Source organism: Corvus kubaryi, unplaced genomic scaffold (assembly GCF_017639235.1).
Source record: "Corvus kubaryi isolate FWS band 111438036 unplaced genomic scaffold, C.kubaryi_AGA036_p1.0 65174, whole genome shotgun sequence".
NCBI lineage: Eukaryota > Metazoa > Chordata > Aves > Passeriformes > Corvidae > Corvus > Corvus kubaryi.
In genome coordinates, this window is record NW_024581815.1 from 1 (window position 1) to 20,359 (window position 20,359).

The 20,359-nt window shown below is 39.2% G+C and overlaps 1 long non-coding RNA gene across 1 annotated transcript in view; it reads left to right on the forward strand.

The window, feature by feature from the left end:
- Positions 1 to 25: 25 nt before the first annotated feature.
- The window catches only part of LOC121673088, a 28,213-nt gene continuing 7,879 nt past the window's right edge, over positions 26 to 20,359 (forward strand). The window contains exon 1 of the long non-coding RNA XR_006019133.1: positions 26 to 292. This is a non-coding gene — a long non-coding RNA (uncharacterized LOC121673088). The remainder of the gene's footprint in view (positions 293 to 20,359) is intronic.

Here is a 20,359-nt window from a genome sequence, read left to right on the forward strand (position 1 = left end):
CCCCCGCCCCGCCCCCGCCCCGCCTCAGCGCGCGGCGGCGCGGGCTGCTGTTGTTGTCGGCCGCCGCTGCCGCCGCGTTCCGCCCGCGCACGGGGAATGGCCGGCCGCGGGTGTTTCCAAGTTTCTTTCTGGAAGTGTTAAAAGGAAAGAGAGAGGGAATTAGAAAGAAAAAGAGTAGAGCTGCTTGAGCTGCCGCTCCGGAGAGGAGGGAAAGTCGGCTCGGCGGTGAGGAGGCTTCCCAGGGCGCAGCTGAAGTGATTCAGGAGATTAATTTACAAGTGGGCGACAAAAGGTAAAGCCTTAAAGATGGATCGCTTGTGTGAGATGGAATGGGAGCTTTCGTAGAAAGGTTTATGACTTGTTTTAAAACGTCACCTTCGAATGTCTTACGGATGTTTTTCGACTTCAAAATGCTGTAAGTCTCTTACCCAAGAGTAAAAAGGTAGTATAATTGGCCAGATTTTAAGAGTTCACATTAAAGGCAAGAAAGTAAATGTTACTCTTCAGTACCTTATTTCCCCCAAATGCCTCGTGTTCTTATTCAGCAACACTTGATTTGACCGCGGTTATTTGTTGATGCAACCCGTCTAAAGCAAAGCTTTAAGAAAATCAGTAATTTCACTGAGTTAAAATAATTCAACCAGCCGCTCTTCCTTGTGCAAAAATGTATTTCTGTAGATGCGTGCTTTTGAGTTTGCAGACCTGTTGCTTTGTGCTTTCACCCTAGAAAATGTTCTCAGTAAAGTACCACATCAGCTGTAGTGATATCTCTTTTCCGATCACAGTTTTAAGTAGGTGAGAACGGGATTTGCATTTTTTGTAATTATATTGAGCCTTTCAGACTTTGCTGAGCTTTTCAGGAAGATTTTTTTTTTTTTTAATGTGTCAGCTAATTTGAAATTCATTACAGATAGTAAAAATAATGCATGGTTATGACCTGCTGGTTTCATCTGGTGCTGCCCAAGTCCCAGGGAAATGTAGCTGACTATTCAAGGGATTAAATAAATGAATTTCACGTGAGAGTAAGTTGTGTGGAAAAAGTCCCGACATCCTTCTTTGACACAGGTCTGTGTACTTGTTGAAGTAACAGTTCAGTGGTTTGATCTTTTAGCTGAATTAAGTGAAATACATAAAATATAAAAACAAACCACCCTTCCCTATGTCTAGTACTCTCTACCAACAACAGCAACAAAGCTTTTAGAGCATATTGTTTTTCTGTATTATTCCTGACTCAAAACACTGCAGGAATGCGTTTTTGTGGAGTACTACTGTTTACTAGGTGACTGCATTTGTGAGATCAAAGGAGAAACACGTATCCTCCCAAAGTCCATAATGAATAAAACTCATGACTTTGAGGGAACTTTTTTTCTGATATAGTTCGTTTTTATCAGTTAAAATAGGAAACAAGAGATTGTCTAGATCAAAATGTTGTAACTACTCAATGTTAAGCTAAGTGCTGGGGGGCTTTGTGGTGTGGGTTTCAGGGGTTTTTTTCCCTTTTTTCTTCTTCTGGTAATCTATTCATCTTTAAAAAAAATCTTTCTTCAGATGTACCCATCTTTAGTAGACCAATAGAACTACTGTAATTACTTCAAGATCAAATTTTTTTCCAAAAAGAGTTTAGTAAAACCAATTTAATATTTGACTAGTGCTTAGTAGTTTAAGTGCTGTGTGCAGTTGATCCAAGCTTGTTCCTACTTGATCCAACTAGTCATTTTAACTAGTTTGTATCAACTAGACTGATTTTAGTAAGACTGCTTGTTACGTGGTATTTTTCAGTTGATTGTGGTGTCTTAAAGCATGCTCATTACTGTGGATTCTTTCAGTAGATTTCTAATTGCAGACAATGTAATTTTAGTGGCTTCTGAAGTCATGTGCAGAAACTGGCTATCTTCTTCCTCTCCCTCCTAAGATGTGCTGCATAAAGGCCCCAGCTGGTCTCAACTGTAGGAAGAACATTAAAGTGACTTAGAAACACTCATGAAGTGCTCGTGAAGCCTGTGGTGTCAGAGCAGTACCTGAAGTTGTTACAGCAGTTAATTCCAGCCTCCTTTTCTAAAGTCCTCTGAGTCAGGTGTAGAAATAAAAATTCAGTGAAGTTCCTAATAGAGTGTGCTCTCAGTGGAACCTCCTGCGGTTGATAAATATTTCAAGAAGCTGAAAGTTAGTGATACATTTTAAATGCACTGCTAAGCTGAGATACTTCATGGTCCTTTGCATACACATTTGCATTATTCATTTGTGCTGTGCAGGTAGATAATGGGCCAAATCTATCTTTGGTATTACTCCACTGATCTCTGAGTAACTGAGCTAATTCAACCATGTGTACATCTTGCATTTTGGAAGTCCAAGGCAAAGTTGGAATTACTTTGGCGATTTTATTATACAGATAAGAGTTGTTTCTATACTAACTATTAATCTTCGGTAGCTTAGGCATTTCTTCTTTAAGATAACTGTAAGCAGAAGGTATAATTTAATTTTTCTTCTTTTTCTGAAAAAAACGCATGTTTAGTGTTTTATTTGCTGAATCTGAAGTGGCTGAGAGATGTGATAAACCAGCTTTCTGTCACTGGTAAAAATTCATCCTAATAACCTACTAATGTAGAAGTTCTTCACACACTTCTTTGTACCATGATACACTCTCTCCGCACGTTTTAAGGTCTTCCATGTCTGGGTCCATGCTACTGATGTGCTTGCATTTGTGTGTATGCAAGTATGCAAACTGTACATATATCTGTATTTTAAATAACTAGGTACTTGCTTTAACTTACAATGAGAGGCAGAGGTAACAGCAAATGGAAAGCCTTGATCTGTCAGGATGCACTAGATTTAAAATACTGACACTGGGCGGGTCATTCAGATGGCAGAGTATGTAATGCCTTTGATGGAAGCTACTATCCCTACATTTAAATCTGTACATGAAAGAGGTTATTGTTTGTGGGGGACCTTCCCCCCTTTCCCCCCTTTCCCCCCTCTTCCCCCTTTTCCCGATGTTGTAGATATTTTAATGACAAATTGAACTCTTTAATTTTAAGATCCAGAGAGATCCTTTCAGAAGACCCTTAGCATGGGGTTCATGCTATTATGAATACTTTCTGCCAGAGATCAAGGCCTTTATAATGGCATTCTCAGAATGCTCATGCCAGTAATTGGCTTTTGAAAAAGCTAACCTGAAAATTAAAGGAGGAACTGGAGGAACTTTGTCCTCCCAGCTGTGAAAAACATGAAAAACATCTCTGTCAGTGTTGAATGCTACAAAAATGTGCAGTTTTAGGAAGAAAAAAGTAAGTGGAAACACAATTGCATGTCAGTAGTTGAAGCAAGGCTCTACTTAGTGCACCCTGTGTCTAACATTTTCTAATGACAGTGCGCACAGCCAGGTATCCTTCGTTAGATCACAGCACAGTGGAGCAAATCAGAACCTGGGTTAAGACCAGTTCTAAAAGTTTTATTCTCAGTGGAATGAAACATGTTGAAGCCAAATAACTTTCACAGCTTTAGCAGCTGCCAGAGAAGCTCAGAGTTGGGACACCTCTCTCTGTTGTGCTAAGGGAGTCTGTAAAAGTCTATTGAGACTGCAATAAGCATTTATTGACATTTTCTTCTAAAACTATAGCCAGAGAAATATTATCTTTTTGAACTGTTGAGCAATTACATTAAATTGTTTGGTGATCACCAGACACTCAGATGTTTTTGCTTTTTTTTCTAGTGCTGGCATCAGTTTTCCTGGTAGTAATGAATAATGATTTTTTTTTTTTTTTTTAAAGAAAACTTGAGTTCTTCTAAATAGTATTATGACTGAACAGATGCGCACCATGTGTTTGAGATATTTTGATTGTGTAATAAATAAATTAATACCGATTATTGCCATTCTCTTAGCTTTGTGCAAGTGTTGTGTAAAGATATGTACATGTGGAGTGGTACCAAGCAGTCAATTTGGAAACTGAGGGCAGAAGATGCCTTTGCTTTCTAGTACATACAGGTTCTTGTTCTGGCAGATGCTCAGGGCTATTTCATCTGGAATATGTACCCGTTCCTTGTGATGTTTGCATGCACAATGGCTCGAAGAAGATGTTGGTTGCCGTGGTGGGAAAAAGGCAGGCTGCTTGTCCAGCCTACTGCATGGCCCACCAGGCTACATATAAGTAGCAGAATCTCTTCTACAGCCTTGGTTGTGCAGTTGCTCATTTCTATTTCGTGAACCCACTGCACAGGTGGAATCTGCAGTTAATCTGAAGTCTGATAAGTTCGTGTTTGCTTTTCTGTATTTCCAACTCTTTCAACTTTCCTTAGCTGACAGAGTCCATGAATGTGCAAAAGGGACATGCCAAAACCTGATGCAAGTCTCTTGCGTAGAGAATTAAAATGACTGCATCGTGAATAATATCAGAGGGGTGTTGTTGACTGAAATGTAGAAAACAATATAAAAGTGAAGAGGTAGTATTACACACTGGTAGTTTTTTTGCTGTTAGTTTAATGGCCATCTTCAGAAGGATCAGTATTTTATTGCTGAGCCCAGTCTCGCATGAACCTTCTAATCATGCTTTTATCTTTTAAGGGTGTTGAAACTGTTAGTTGTCACAAGATGGCCTTTAAGCAATGAAAAAGTCAGCCTGTTGCTGGAAACTAACTTAGAAAACCTAAAATATTCTTCTAATGCAAGATGTGGTTAATTTTCAATAAAAAAAGACAAAGAATTAAAATAGAAGGATAGCAGAGATTTTTTAAACAAACAAACAAACCCCTCCAAACCCCAATAAACTGTTTTGCAATTTTTTTTAAATTTATTTTTTTTTAAGGTTACAGTGCTACATGTCTGCCCTGCCCTGATTTCAGGTTAGATTTCTTTTGGTTCTACAGTTGACTGTCTCAATTAGCTTTTTATGTGATAAAAATTGAACAGTCAAATTTCAAATTGAGAGTCAAGCGTGCAAATGGCTCCGTGACAACTTTCTGTGAGGAGCGGGTTTTCATCTTTGTCCTTGGTCTGTGCTCCTTTTCTCCACTTCAGTCTGCGCAGTGGCTCTGTTGTTTTTCATTGTCTGTCTTTCTGTGGCATTCAAAGCCATTATGTGTTCACAGCCCTATGCTGCTGGGCTATGACTCTTTTTAAATAATTCCCACCTAATTGATACTCAGTCACATGCGTAAAGTCCTGCAAAAAAGCTCCTGTCAGCTCAGTCCCTGCCATTAGCTGGGGAGAGAGATGCTCCTCAGTTCTCATGTGAAATTCCAAGCCATCAGGGAGGGAGGTTCGTGGCTGATGAGTTAGAGGAAATATTTTTAGTGATTTGTCTCTAGTATTTTTTTTCTAATGAAATTGATGATACTCAGTCAAAACCAGAAGTTCTCAGATGGTTTAAAATGAGGTATCAAGATCTGCTGAAATTAGTGGAACTTGGCTTACTTATTAGGAGGTAAGTCTGTGTTGGGTTGCCTTATGATACCGTTGAAGTTGTGGAAGACTTGCCTGAGCTGGTAGAATCCCTGTGTTTTGTTGTGCTCTTGCTGAAACTGTTACACGACTGCTTTAAGTAACTGCAGCCATAGTAAACTACACCACATCTTGGCATATCCTGTGGAGGAGGTGAAATGTCACCGGCTTAATCTGCGTAAATTGTATTTGAAAGCACGAGCTCGGAAGGATGTAATTAAAAGAGGAAAGAAAGTCATATATAAACTGCAAAAGCCCTTGGGCTTTCCTAAATAATTTTAAAGCATCCTCACCATATTTGTTCCCTTTTAAAGAGCCATAAGGTTAGACATTGCACTGGAAGGGTGTGTGCTTGACATACATAAAGTTTCAAACACTGATGTGTTTTAGGTTTAGTTTTAACCAAGCACAGATGCCTAAAAAGTCATTTCCAGTGAATGATTTGCTGGTGCTAGGATCTGATGAATAGCTTGCGTTCCCTAATCTGTTAATTGAACAAATATACAGAAAAGAATTTAGAGCAATTTTATTTTAATATAATTGTTCCCATGTGAGATTAATGCTACATATGAGTATTGAGTAACCCCAGTGTTAATCATATGTCCTTCTTCATGAGTTTTGTTCTGCCTCAGGTCACTGTAAACCTGTAAGCTCTTGTCCAGCAATGATTTGTAATTTTCATCACAAATAACAAAGACTGTGTATTCAGACCAAAATATGAAATGTATTTGCATTTACAGAGGTGTAAAGTTTCCTTCAGCACTAGTATAAGAGTGTGTATAGATTTCTCAGTCATTTTTGTCGTAGGAGTTAGGCTTTAGATATGTCTTGGATCCACTTTTGAGGCAGTCAGGTTATACCTCCATTCTCCCATTACTACTCTCCTGATGTGCTGGCAATCCATGGGTTTGGTTTGGTTTTTTGGGTTTGTTGTTGTTTGGTGGATTTTTTTTGTCTGTTTGTTTTTATGACCACTGCTTTAATTTTGTTTCAGAGATGAAATAAGTACCTTGTTCGCTTGTCAACTGTAATGTTGTAATTGCTCTGGGTACCCTGTGTACTTTATTTCTAATAAATATTTACCACCAAAAAAAAAAGTTATTTATTTTTTTAGTACACCTATAAGTGGGGTTTTTCAAGTGCCGTTGCCCCTCTTAAACAAGCTTCTGCGATTGTTTTAAAGCCCATGTACATACACATCCAGTACTGAATTACGTAAACAATGATATCAAAATTAGCCATGTCCAAATTAGCTCTGTATTTAAATGGGAACATTATCTGGAATATGCATCTATGTACTCTCTCAGTGCTCTTTGCACAAGTTGCCTGTCTTTGAAGAGTGGTGTTTCACACAACATTATTCCTATCAAACTGTTATTTTCACAGTACCTTTTACTTTGACAATCTGTTATTTTCACTGCGTTTAATAGTAGTTTAAAGTATATTTTTAAATTAGTATTACGTTTTCATAATGAACCTGTGCAGCACATCATAAATAAGTTATTTCTAATATTGTAGGAGCTGCATGGCTCATACTGTAAATTTTGTACAGTGAGAACTTGCTGTAAATCAGACACATGCTCCTTGATTCAGTTGATGGAGTAGACCAGAACTTCATTTGCTTGGTAGCTGGAGTTCTATGCTGAAGAGCTAACAACACTAAGTCACAGCTTCAGGGAGGCAGGTAAGAAGGGGGAAACAACAAATGAAGTCTTAAAAGGTGCTGATGATGTTTTTCATTTGGACATCTTTTTCCTGTGGACTATGGCAGTACACTATGTGGTGGATTACCTGAAAACATTCCTTAAAAGTTACAGGATTTCCTTTAATGGATAAGCTCCTGTGATAACAGCTTCTTCACACTTGTATCTTTATGCTCTCTTTTTTAGCCTATCATGACAGGATTTTTTTTTTCAAATGTTGTCAGTTTATTCATGTGTTGGTGATGACTTGCACACAGACACAATAGCATTGCTTCAGAGCACATGCATTACACATGTGAATTTATCTCTTTGCAGAAAATGTTACCTGAACTAATATTCTGGAAACAGCGGGAGTCTACTTCAAGTATGAGAAACTATATTTATAGCCTTGCCATCTGGAAAGACACAAGGCATCTCAGCCTTGTGAACGTGCTTGGTGATGTTTGAGGAAAAATAGAGGGAATAAATTTGGCTGTGGCTCCTTTGTCATCCATGTTCCTGCACTGCTAACATGAAGACAGAAGTGGAGGTGTTTTACAGGATAAGATGCTTACTGTTTTAAATAGTAGCAAAATTCGACATACTTTGGAGTGTAAGCCTTTGCTATGATTTGTAGACAAGTTACAAAGCAGCCGCCTGTCGCTTGCAAGTGCTCACAAGTGGAGGACAGCCCCTTACAGTGCAACTCGAGGCTGTTTCTGTTACTACCTGGATGATCACATTCCAGGCTAGTAAGTTGGCAGCATCTGAGCTGAAAAATCTTGACATCCCTGACTTGAGTTTGCACTTCTGTGCTTTTCTAGAGAGTAAAATCCAGAAGCAACTTGACAAGTTTGGTTAGTGTGCTAAGCAGCCAGTGTTTCTGGGAGCCAGGTGATGTTAAAATCAGATTGGGGTTGTTTAAGTGTTCATGTGCTTGAAAGTGTTTTCATGGTTGATCTCAGATGGTTGAGGAAGTCTCGGGCAGCTGGGAGGGTGTCTGTTCTGGCAGGCTGCAGGATGTCCTTACTTCCATTGGGTCTCCTGGCTCTGAGAGGTGTCTCCCGTGGCTTACACAACTTTCAGAAACGCGGTCTTTCTTTGTCGTTACTTTTTCTTTGCTTTTTTCCCCAGGAGGAATTGGTACATTGGGAGAAAACAAGTACAACAGTGATTCCAGCAGTGCTGCACAGCCTTCTTTCTTCTCCCAAACTTTTGCTCTGTGTTCCCTCCTGCTATTCTGTACTGATGTGTTATGTATGGGTCTTACTGCATTCTCGAAGAGTTCTCTGAGTTAGGGGCGTAACTTTCTTGTCCGATTTTATGTATTGAACCATTTTTAATGTTTTTCATTAGGAATTGTGTGTCTGAAAAGATAATGAAATTCTGAGTTCTTTTTGAGTTACTGAAATGGTTAGAAATTGCATGTATGGCTGTGGTAAATGCAGTATTATCTATAAGTGGACTCATTTGTTCTAAAACAGGAATGCAGCCATCTGAATAAGGCTTCATTTTGTCTATATATGCATGAAGATTAAAGTGGGTTTTGCATATTCCTGATTTGCTTTTTCCAAACAAAATGGGATTTATTTGCTAGTTTATTTTAAAATTTCAGATATTATTGAATCCTACTATTAGTTAGTGCCCTGCTATCAGTCACAGTTTTGCATACTTAAAATCTATGACATTATTTGACTGTCAGTATATCTTTATGCTGCTTCCTTTTGTAGTGTGTTCAGGGGCTACTGCATGGCTTCAACTTGGAAAGTCTGGCAGCAGTAATCTCAACTGTTTTCCTATTCTTACTTTTAGTTCTTTGGCATCTGTGTTATAATGCCTTAAAATGGAAATAAGCTTGGATAAATGTAAAGGCAGCGTCCAGACACTTGTTTCTGGAAATAACTTCCTTGGGTTAGTAAGTTGTACAGTAGGAGTGGCTGGGACACAGCTGCAGGATGAGTAGATAAAGAAACTGCCTGGTTGGCTGTGACCTCCAGATAGACTCTGGATATCTGTTTAGACAAACTCTAAAAGTCCTTATGATTAAACTTCTTACTGTGCCACAGCCTCCTAATGTTATCTTTTAACATTTTTAAGACAGGAAAGAGACAGAACCTATGTTTTAATTAGTACTGACTCTTATAAAACAGCTGTCCATAAAATCAGTGAGATTCCTATTTGGACATAGGTACATTCTCCAAGCTCTTACACAATCTACTTGTGTAGATTCCTCTCTTTTCTTCCTTTAAATGTCTATTTTTTTAATATTTGTGGAATGCTTTAAAAGAATAATTAGCCATTTTGTTATTGGAAGGGAGAAATCAGATGCAGGTTTGAGGCTTGGGAACTTGGCTTGTTATGATTGATTTTTCTGAATGGCAGAGTATGTTTATTAAAAGAACCTAACACACTCTTCCATCTAAAAATCAGTATATTTGAAAAGGAATTTGGAAAAAATTGAAATACAAGCATTGTGAAGGGATTGAAAATGTTTCTGGGATTGTTTGGCAGCACTGTCCTTATTGTTTCAGGGTATCTTTGTATCATGACATAATTTTTTTTTAATATATAAAGGAATTAATGTTCATTATGATTTTTGTCATTTGCCTCATACTGATTTTAGTTGAAATCTTGAAGCATGCATCAGTAAGGCACAATATAACTTTGAAAAACAGGGGTTTTTTTAGTTAGTTTGAAAACTAATTTTTAAAAAAATCAGTTTAAAAACAAAATCAATTTGGCTCAGTTTACCAAAACATGAGCAGGATTCAGAAACAGCTTGTTGGCTGAGCTCAACAGCAGGAGAAGCTGTAGTCGATCAGTTCTGCCCTCTTCAGCAGGTGTAATACCATTTGATGGAAATTGCAGTACATGGTTTCAGGGGACATGTGGATAATGTGTCCAGATGATAGCAACATCAACAAAGTATAGAAAAAAACATGGGCAGATGTTTGGCTTATTCTGTCTACATGGTTACATGTACTTAAATTCACTGTAATGGAGTTTATCTACTGTCATGTTGTGGTTTGCTCTCTTACAAAGAAGGATTTTATGGCAGGCTGCTAATCTTGCAGAACAGTTCACCTGTTGCAGCAGCCATATTTTGCAGCCTTAGCTGCAGGATTTTTTACCTTTTTTTCAACCTTTTTTTTTCCCCCCTACTCTTTCTTTCCAAACATATTGAAGTGCTAGGTTTGGCTACAGGGGGATGAATTGCTCTATTGTTTTGACATACAGCAGGGTATTCTTGCAGTGAGACTGGATACTTCAGACCTTCACAGACAGAAGAAGATAAATTGCACACTTTTGAAGTATCACCCTTAAAAAAAAAAGAAGCCTCTAGGTTTATCTGACTGAATAACTTTTGATTTTTGTTTTCTGCTGTGTGTGACAGAAGTATAGTTAATCCTGAAATTACTGAAATAAAATGTTGACTAAACTTGATCTGTGGAATACTAAAATATATCAATAATTACTAAAAATATTTAGACAGATGATTAACTTATGAGTCATTGTTCTTCAGATCCATTTATGTATAATTAAAAGTGGTGGTGTATCCAGCTATTCTGTAATCAGGAGATCCTGTTGGCATGAGTAGAGCATCCTGTGTCTATTATCTGCTCCTGTCTCTTTTCATTCCCACTACTAGAACTCCTTAAAATTCTAGATCAACACAGCTTGCAAATTTAAATTCAGTGCTTTGTAAGATTAATTCAAAAATGTATCAAACTATAATTTTGAAGCTGATGTGAGCATTTAAAGAAAAGGGGCTTTATCTCTTATTCATTTAATGCAGCATGAAATTAACATCTGAATCAAACAGCAAAATTTTAGTAAATAAGATGCAGCATTTATTATGAGGCCTCATTATTCCATGTGCATAGTAATACTTTCAAAGTGTAATTTTTTCTTCTTCCTAAGCTGCTCAAAATGTTTCTCCCTGTTTTTCAACACGGCATTGTGTGTTGGTGTTTGTAATTAGATCATTTGCATACAGTCATTGTCATTAAAAAGTTAGCATTTTTTAGTGGTTACAGTTGTCTGAGTTATCCAAAGCTTTCTCATTTAGAAATATTTGAAATTGTAATTAAGGTCACGTAGTTTTTATGCTAACCATTATTTTCAGTGTTATTTCTCACATGACTGCTTCTCAAGCTTAAGCTTGTTTCGCTGTAAATAATTTTGTAGTCTCCATTTTAGTGGGATTGTAACTGTATTTTTTTAGGGATCACTTAGTTGCAAGTTATTTACATGAAGTACTGTATCCAGAGCCATGTGTACTCAGTTGCTGTGGAGGCACCTGTCATCCTGTCTTCGTAGGAAAGTGATAGTCCAGCATGGCACCAAACGTGCCCAAAGCAGTGGTGTGAAGAAAATTTGCTAGCAGGTACAAAACCTGTGTCACTGGATTGAGAGATAAGTTCTGTAAATTCAGGAAAGGAAAGTAAAATCCTAAAAAACCCCAAACCTATCCACTTTGGGTTACCTCCAGGAGGTTATGTTCCCCTCTGTCCAGTCCTAGCAATCAGCAAGTTGCCAAACTTCATAAAGCAGTTAGGATTGTCCATAGAGGCTGTACCTTATGTGAGTACTGAGTCTGAAAGGGCTCCCTGCCCTTCTCCTGTATGAAAAGTGAGCTGGAAGAAAAAAAGGTAGAAACTGTTTGCAGTGTTTGTGAAGCGCTTAAAGAGAAGGAAACTGATTTATAAGGGTTTAATTTTCAAATTCCTCCTCTTTAAGTGGTATTACACTGTTGGAGGAGTTTGCTCTTCAAAAAAAAAGACATGAAAAGTGGTTAGAGACACTTTATATTCCGATGATGCTGTCAAAGACATCCCAAATATTGTTGCAAGGTTTCTGCCCACTTTTCATGAATGTATTCAAGGGAGGGTATGCTGTATTTCTCTCTCTCTGTTTCTCTCTTTCTGGCTTTTCTCTGCATTGGATATGAGCCAGAGAAATGTCTTTCCTGGTCAATGCAGTCTCTTGTTTGAGGAAATGAAGTAGAGTGCATCCCATTAAATTATTTCTTTCATTCTAATTTCAGTGACTTTGCTTTTGGAAAGGATACACACTTTGCCAGCCATGTAATAAGAAAAACCAGTCTGTACTAAATAGAAATCAAGCTTTAGGAATGGGAAAGTAACACAATAATAAGAAAGCTTCAGTAGTGGTGAAATTTGGCTTAAAAATCCTGACTTCGGTACACTAAATAAGTACTCTTCCTTTTTTAAGCCAGTGAGAATCTTGCTCTATAAATTTTCAGCTCTTGCTAAATCAGTTTGATACCACATTTTACTTGTCACATGATTGGATAATGTAAAATACACAAGGAATAGACAACAGAACAAGTCCAGAAAGTTAAGTAGCTTTTCTTGTATTCTTGCAGTTTAGCATTGCAAATGTTTCTGGTACTTGTGTATTCCAGTCTGATGAGACTCTCCTCGAAAGGGTCTGAATCCAAGGAGCCAGACTTACTCAGCAAAGAGGCTTCTCAGGAGTATATCCAGTGAAGCTCTCAGAGTAGGGAAAGTTAGTGTTTTGTATGGCACAGGCTATTTAAATTGGAGCATCTGTGAACTGAGAGGAATGAACTTTGTCAGGTAAAACAAGCTGGGCCATCTACGATCAATTCAGAAAATAAAACAATATTCTCTCCTATTGGTATAATTGGACATCCTATCCATTCCTAGCCCTCAGGCACACTAGGAAGATGTTACACCTCTCACACTGGTCAGATGGAGAAAAATTCTAGAAAATCTCCCTTTTACTGCAGAAGTGTTCTTAGAGGGAGAGTCATTTTGATGGCACCAAAAAAGTTGCCTAGTACAGTGTTCCTGACAACTGTCTGGTCAAATTTTTCTGCTTCTGGGATGACGTGTTTGCCTCAGTAACCTTGATAAGGTTAGTTTCAGATAGGGCTATGCCCAGTAAGTTCATGCACCAGTATATGCTGGGGTCAACCCAGCTGACAAGCAGCTTTGCCAAAAAGGCCCTGAGGCATCCTAGTGGACACCAAGTTGAAGAGGAGCCAGAAATGTGCCCTTGTGGCAAAGAAGACAGCCAGTGTCCTTGGCTGCCTTAGGAGGAGGAGGAAGAGTGTTGCCAGCAGGTCAAGGTAGGTGATCTTTCTCCCCTGCTCAGCACTGGTAGGGCCACACCTCAAGCACTGGCTCCAGTTCTGGGCTTCTTAGTTCCAGACAGATATGGACATATTGGAGGACGTCCGCTGAAGAGCCACCAAGATGATGAAGGGACTGGAACATCTGTCCTTTGAGGAAAGGCTGAGAGCTGAGACTGTTCAGCCTGGGATAAGGAAGGCTTGGGGGGAGAAGTCATCAATATGTACAAACACCTGAACAGAGGATGCAAAGAAGAGGGAGTCAGATTCTCTTCAGTGGTGCCCAAGGACAGGACCAGAGGCAATGGACTCAAACTGGAATATGGAAGGTGCTGTATGAACACCGGGAGGGCACACTGTTACTGGGAGAGTGCCTGAACACTGGAACAGGTTGCCCAGAGAGGTTGTAGGGTCTTCTCCCTTAGAGATATTCAAAAGCTACCTGGCATGGTCCTGGACAACTTGCTCAGGGTCGCCCTCTGTGAGTTGAACAGGGTGACCTCCAGAGGCCCCTGCCCATCTCCACCCTTCTGTGATCCTGTAAAGCTGCCTGCCATGCATGGTTAGGGCATATGTCTAGTGCTGATGCATTACATCCTGGTTTGTGAGCATGTTGGGGGTTGGAAACAGACAGAGTAATCTTGCATCTTAGTTATGTTGTGCAAGCAGAGATTGCAATTCCAGATTCTCATTATTTCAGGCTAGCAAGGATCATTCAGAAGTGTCACATCACATCTCATTTCCATCTTTGAGACATTTGGCTGTGCAAATCATATGGCTTTGACAAATAATCCCAACACATGCACAGTACTGACATGCTGAAAAATCCAGCTAAAACTTTGGTACCATGGGTTTGGTATTTTGATCTGTGAAGTAAAAACAAAGTCTCTTTGTGCTGCTTCAGTTCATGGCAGTTACTTATCTCTACTTCCCCTCATCCATAGAAAGGCCAGAAATCCATCTGCTGTACAGTCAGTGGGCTCTTGGAGGACAGGAGAGACAAATGCTCTCTGGCCATCGCAGATCTGCTCCCACTTACCAGCAAAACTGGGCACTCCATCCACGCCATCCCATGGGCTTGAACCACAGCAGCTCTCACCAGACATGAAGAGAGGTTTTCAGGCTGCATGGTGCTGCCAGGACCCTCAGTCCCTCCCAGGCTGTGCAGTCATCTTCACTCTTGTCCCTGGTTTCTCAGAATGCCTTGTCCAGGGAGGTGAGAGGGGTGATTCTCATTCCCTCCCTCCCTGACCAGTTTGGAATGACTTTCCTGTTGCTGCCATGGAAACAGTGCCTGGAGTCACAGAAGAGGAAATATGTGTGTTGTTCAGCTGCTGCCAGGTGTGGGAAGGAGAGATCCCTCATTTTACCCAGTCCAAGTTCCCACTGGGGGAAGAGATGTCAGCTTTAAGATGGGGGGCAGGGGGAAGAACAGTATGGCTCTAAACCACAACTCAGAAACCATGTCTGGAAATTAATTTGAATTCCCCCTCTGCCATTAAATTTACTTGAAACACTGAGTTTAAAATTCTGCAGGCATGGCTTGTTTTCACTTACTTTGCCTTTCCTTTTCAATACTGTGACATCATGAATCTTTTTCTTCTCCTGAAAAGGGAGCTGCTACTCCTCCCTGCTTGTTCTGCATTTGGGATCAGGGGCTTTAGTAATATGCATTGTATGAGACAGGTCTTGGACCTGTTACCAACACTGCTAGAAGGTTCCTAGCGGGAACCCAGTTCCACAGGGATAGATGTGGTTTTGATGGCTGTGTTTTGCTGTAATAAAGACTTGAATTTCAGATTACTTTCACAATACTGTCAATGAAATATTCTGGTTGAAGTAATGCAGCAGATTGATTCATTCATTATTTCTACTCACTGTCTCTTCCCTCTTTTTTCTTTCTGCTGAATCAATGAAAGTAACAATGATTCCTATGGCTCTTGTTTTGTAATTGTATCATAGCAGTAATTTTGATATTCCTTCTGTAAGGAACATCCCTGTAGAGATGCTTCTCTCTGCTTTAGTCTACTGACAGTTTCCTCAACATCTCTTGATGGCAACTGAGTAGTCTTTGAACTGAAATCTGTGCTGTAATTGTGGAAACAGCACAATTGTCTTAGTAAGGCATGGTAATTCTGGAGTGCAGCAAGTGTTGCTTGTGTGTTTGATCTCCCAGAGGCATAACCACACATCCAGTCCACATATTTAATTATTCTGTTCTATTCATTGAACTACTACTGCACTACTACAATGAGTAGTACAAATCTGGAATCTTTCTGTTTGAATGTTTGAGAACTCAATAGCAAAATCTATGTAGTGTTGTGTTGAAAGAATAGCCTGGATTCCCAATCTGGATGTTTTATGGATGAAAATTTATTTTTCTGTAGAAAAACCTGACACGCTATGTTTTCTGGTATCTGTTTGGTGGCAATAAATGTGTGTTTCACTGGTAAGAACAGCCATTGTTGGTTGGATGAACTGTCTTCACTGATGACCTCAAGTTATATGCTGGGAAAAGAGTAAGAACAGGGCCATAGTATGTGATACTGTCTTCTAATACTCAAAAGCCACCTGTTTTCAGGTCTCCATGACCCAGTGAAGTTATGGTGTACTTAGTAACCATCAAAAGCATGCCTATTATGTAAAGAATCATCATCTTTCATTTGTTTTCAAGTCAGTCGAGTGCTTCTAGGTCAAAATCAGAGCTACTGAGAGAAATCCTATGGTGTCTGCTATGGACCTGGATGAGGAAGAAGAGGTACATCAAGCCTTCATTTCCAAGAGGCCTCAGGCTTTGGTCCTCAAAAGGGAATTCAACCATTCTGGTACTGGGAAAACAGCGCAGTGGTGCATAACAATCTGGGACATTTCCTGGGTGCGTTGAGGACAGCTTCTTCATGTGGTCATGGATGGGCCAACTAGGAATAGTGCACTCCTGGACTGAATGTTTACTAATAAAGACCTGTTGGAAGATAAAACATCAACAGCAGCTGCAGAGACTGTGAGAGCATAGAGGTCAAGGGCTTGAGGAACACAAGTGATCAAATAAAGACCTGAACTTGAGAAAAGCAGATTTCAACTCAGTCAGGGAACTTCTAGGAAGGATCCAATGGGAACCTGTCTTGGAGGGCAAAGAAGCTCAGGAATGTTGGGAGATTTCCCAGTGCAGCTGCTTCTTGAAGTACAAAAGAGCAGCCTATCCCCCTAAGCAGGAAAAGGAGCAGACATAAAAAGAAATCACTTGGAAAGGCACCAAGCTACTAAGAGAGCCCAAATGAGAAAAGGAGCAGTAGAGCAGTGCAAAAGGGGACAAACTTCCAAAGCGGAATATAGAGGTACTGCTTCAGTGTGCAGAGATTCAATTAGGAAGGCAAAGGCTCAGCTGGAACTCAAAGTAGCAAGAGATAATAACATAAGAGTTTCTGCATGTTAGCAAGTAGAAGTACAAGAAAGATAAGCTCTGCTGCTGATTAGGACCAGCAAGTTCATAAAAAATGGCACAGGAATGGCTGAGGCACTCGGCCTCTCTTCTAGGTAATGTCAGGCCCCAAAACTCTGTGTCAAGAAGCAACAACAAAGCAAATGGCAAACCACTGATAGTATGGAAGGGTCAAGTGCGTTGCCCTTCAGCCCTACTGTCCTGCATAACTTCATTGCTGCCTGACTTTGTTACCCTGTTGCTCGTTCTTTGTTTCAAGTCCTTTTATATGTATCAAACAGTGTGGAACATGGAACCAGAATTTCACTGGCGGACACCTTCAGCTGGGAGAATTTACCATTCATTTCTCAATTTGACTTCCTATTTAAGAAAGAATTTATCCATGAGGAAACCTTCTAGACAACTTGTTCATGTTTATGTTAGAGGCTGTGATAATTTGCCTGATACGACTATCTGGCTTGCTCCTCTGTAGTCTTCTCAATCTCCCTGAAACTGGAATTGCATTCAATGTCTTACAGTTTTCAGGTACTACATCTGTTTTAAGCTGTGTATTTCTTAGTTTGTCAGAACTATCGAGAAAAACACCATCTGATCTTCAATTTGCTACAGGTTGTTTTGTCAGTTTGTTTCACGACCTAATCACTTCAGTTTCAGGCAGATCCTCTGATAAGACTCCCCCAGTGATTTCTTAGCGTGAGAATTTCCCATGAAATAGTAAAGAATTTCATGAGGGATTCATTTGGTTTCTTTCCAACAAACCCTTTTATATCCTGATCCACCCAGTGGTTTTACAGACTCTCCAGGCAGATTCTTGCTCCTGATGCATTTGGAGAAATATTTGTTGGTTGCTTCAATGCCTTGGGCTATTTGTCCCTTAAAATCATATTGTGCTGTCTTGTCTTCTTATGTTTAACCTGTCAGCATTTATGCTTCTATATTTTCTTCACTTGAAGATTATTTCAACTTTCAGAAAATGTGCTTTTTATTAGTAGCAGCTTCCTTTTCCCTCCTTTTTTGTGTCAAACTTTTCTTGATACACTGCCTTGACTCTGGGCATTCATCATACACTTCCAACAGTTAGTTTCCCTACTGTATATGAATAGTTTACTTTTGGCTTTAAACAAACTTATTGATATTTTTTTTACATATTTTCTCTTTTAATGTGGCTCCTAACTGGCAGATATTTTGCTTTCTGTGGCGATCTTGGATTTAAGGACAGAATGATCACTAAAAGTGGCTTCTCAACTGCAAGATGTGAAACTATCTGTCTTGACCAAGTCAAGAATTTAATCTTTTCCTGTGGGCAACCCAAGCATCTGTGTATGATACTATCCAAAATTCAGCTTATGTGCCATGTCGATCTCTTACCTTTTTTTTTTGGTATCAAGTATTGGTGTAATTGAAGACTCCCAGAACTATTGCATTTTGTACCCATCTTTCAAAATACACCTCTGGCAACTCCATAGTGCATTAACCCATATGTCAACCCATTAATGGTATTTTTACCAGTGAGATTGTTTGTTTTACTGGTTCTATACTCTTTCCCTACCTATACTTGCCCATACTACAATGTTATCCTGAAATACATGTTCCTTACCTATTTGTTTTCAAACAGGTGATTTTTAGACTATAATTTCATTATGAAAACCTTTACTTCATTCAAAAGATGAGCTATTCATACCAGAAATTAGAAGAATAAGATCATAATGATACTCCTTAAAACTAACATTTTCATTACTAATTGCTTTTCTCTTTCGTAAGGAACAATATGAATCTGTTGGGAATTTCCTGAAACTGTGGTATTTCTGTAGGGTAGCCAGAAAAGGAATGAATTGCCTAATTATTTTACTAGTTCTCTTCTTTGTAATAAAAGATGTAATAAAAGAGGAAATATTCAAAAGCTATTAAAGTTAACTGCTGCTGCCACAGAATCATCTGTGAGAGAAAATGTGCAAATCTCAACGGTTTGCAGTCCTTGAGTTCAAATTTTTTTTAGCCCATGCTGGGTTTTTTTTTTTCTTTAATACTTAATAGTAGCAGAAATAAGTGAATTATTTGACTAATCAGTGTACTGTCTGCTAGAATACTAGAATTTTTGTTTATGAACATCCCTGTATTTAAGCTGAATTTGCAATGTTGATGTAATTCCTATTTATTTTAAAGTCTGTCCACATTCAGTTAGTGTAGCAAACTGTGTGTCTCAAGTGTGCAGAAAATCAAGCTTCTGTCTTGTTAGTTTCATGACAAGAAAAAAAAATCCTATAGGTATTCATTTGCATGTGCTAGGTTGTCTTAAAAGAAAAGCCCATCTTGCTTTGTTAGATAACTTTTGAATCCCTTAGTAACTTGCTAAGGACCAGCCTTTTAATAACCACTCATGGCAATATTCAGATCTAGTATCGTAATTAATTCAGAAATTCCAGAATAATTGCAAAATGATGGAGTCTTTTCTTGGATATGCTGCACTGATGGTCTACGTGTGGATTGAGAAACAAGTCTCTCTTACAAGGCAAGGAAAATCAAAAGAGAAAATTGTTCACCAGAATAGTTTTTCCAATGCAAGTAGGAGAAAAGAAAGGGAATAGATGTCTGCTCTTTTAGACCATTTTGGACAAGTGTAAATCTAATGATTTATCATGCTGGTTCTCCATCTGTTCCTAGTGCCTAGGATGATGTGTGTTCTCACAACTCTGGGAGGGAGAACTAGTTCAGAGGCATATAGATGGGGAACCAGAGAACTCTATGAATAAAATGCTGGAGAAGAGTTCAGATCTCTCAGCATGTAGATAGACTGCCCAAGAAGTGGTGTGTGTCACTGCACTGACACCTCTGCAGCTATTGCTGGCATCTTGGCACGTTGCCCAACAGAGCCGGATCTAATCAGATAAGAAAGGGAGACTAGAAGCTGAGGATGTTGTCAGAACCAGAAAAGGCTTTCTTAGTGCTTCAATGTCTAGGACATTTTTAGAAGTTTCACGTTTTGAGACCATGTTGTTAAAACTTCCTTACTTTTTGCATGCCTTTAAACCATACAAATATATGTATAATTAGGCATCTTCCATCTGCAGCAAGATTATGTTGCTCTTTCCACAGCAAAATTACTCTGCAGATAAGCACTGGGAAATCAAGGTAAAAAACATCAGTCCATGGTTCTGTCTGATATATTAGATATGCTGAAAATGTGAAGTCAGGCCTCAAGAGCTGCTACTGTGAATGGAATTACCCTTTTCCATTCTAGACATAGTAAATCTTTGTGCTTGGATAGCTGAGAAGTAAATTAGAATTACACTGGCCTAAGCTTGTAAGACTGAAGAGTCAGGGTCTGTTACTAAACTTCAGCTCTACTTCTCTTGCTGTCCTTGGAGAAGACCTACCTTCTCTGAGGATTTGTTTTGCTGTCACATTGAGCTTTACAAATAATAACAGTAAGCCCTGAAGCAGGTCAAAGTTAGTAAGGTAGAAAGTCAGTTTAATCTTACATCTTCCTTATGCTGCTGCAGAGGGTGGCAAAGCAAAACTATGACATTAGAAAGCTCATAGTAGTTCTAATCCTGCCCTAACGCTCCAGGGTTTTTACTTACAGTTTATTGTTTTATGGACAGAAGTCATTTGCATGGGAGGAAGTGGAATAGCACAGTAGTCATGGTGGGTGATAAACCATTGGGAGTGTTGGCAAGGAATGC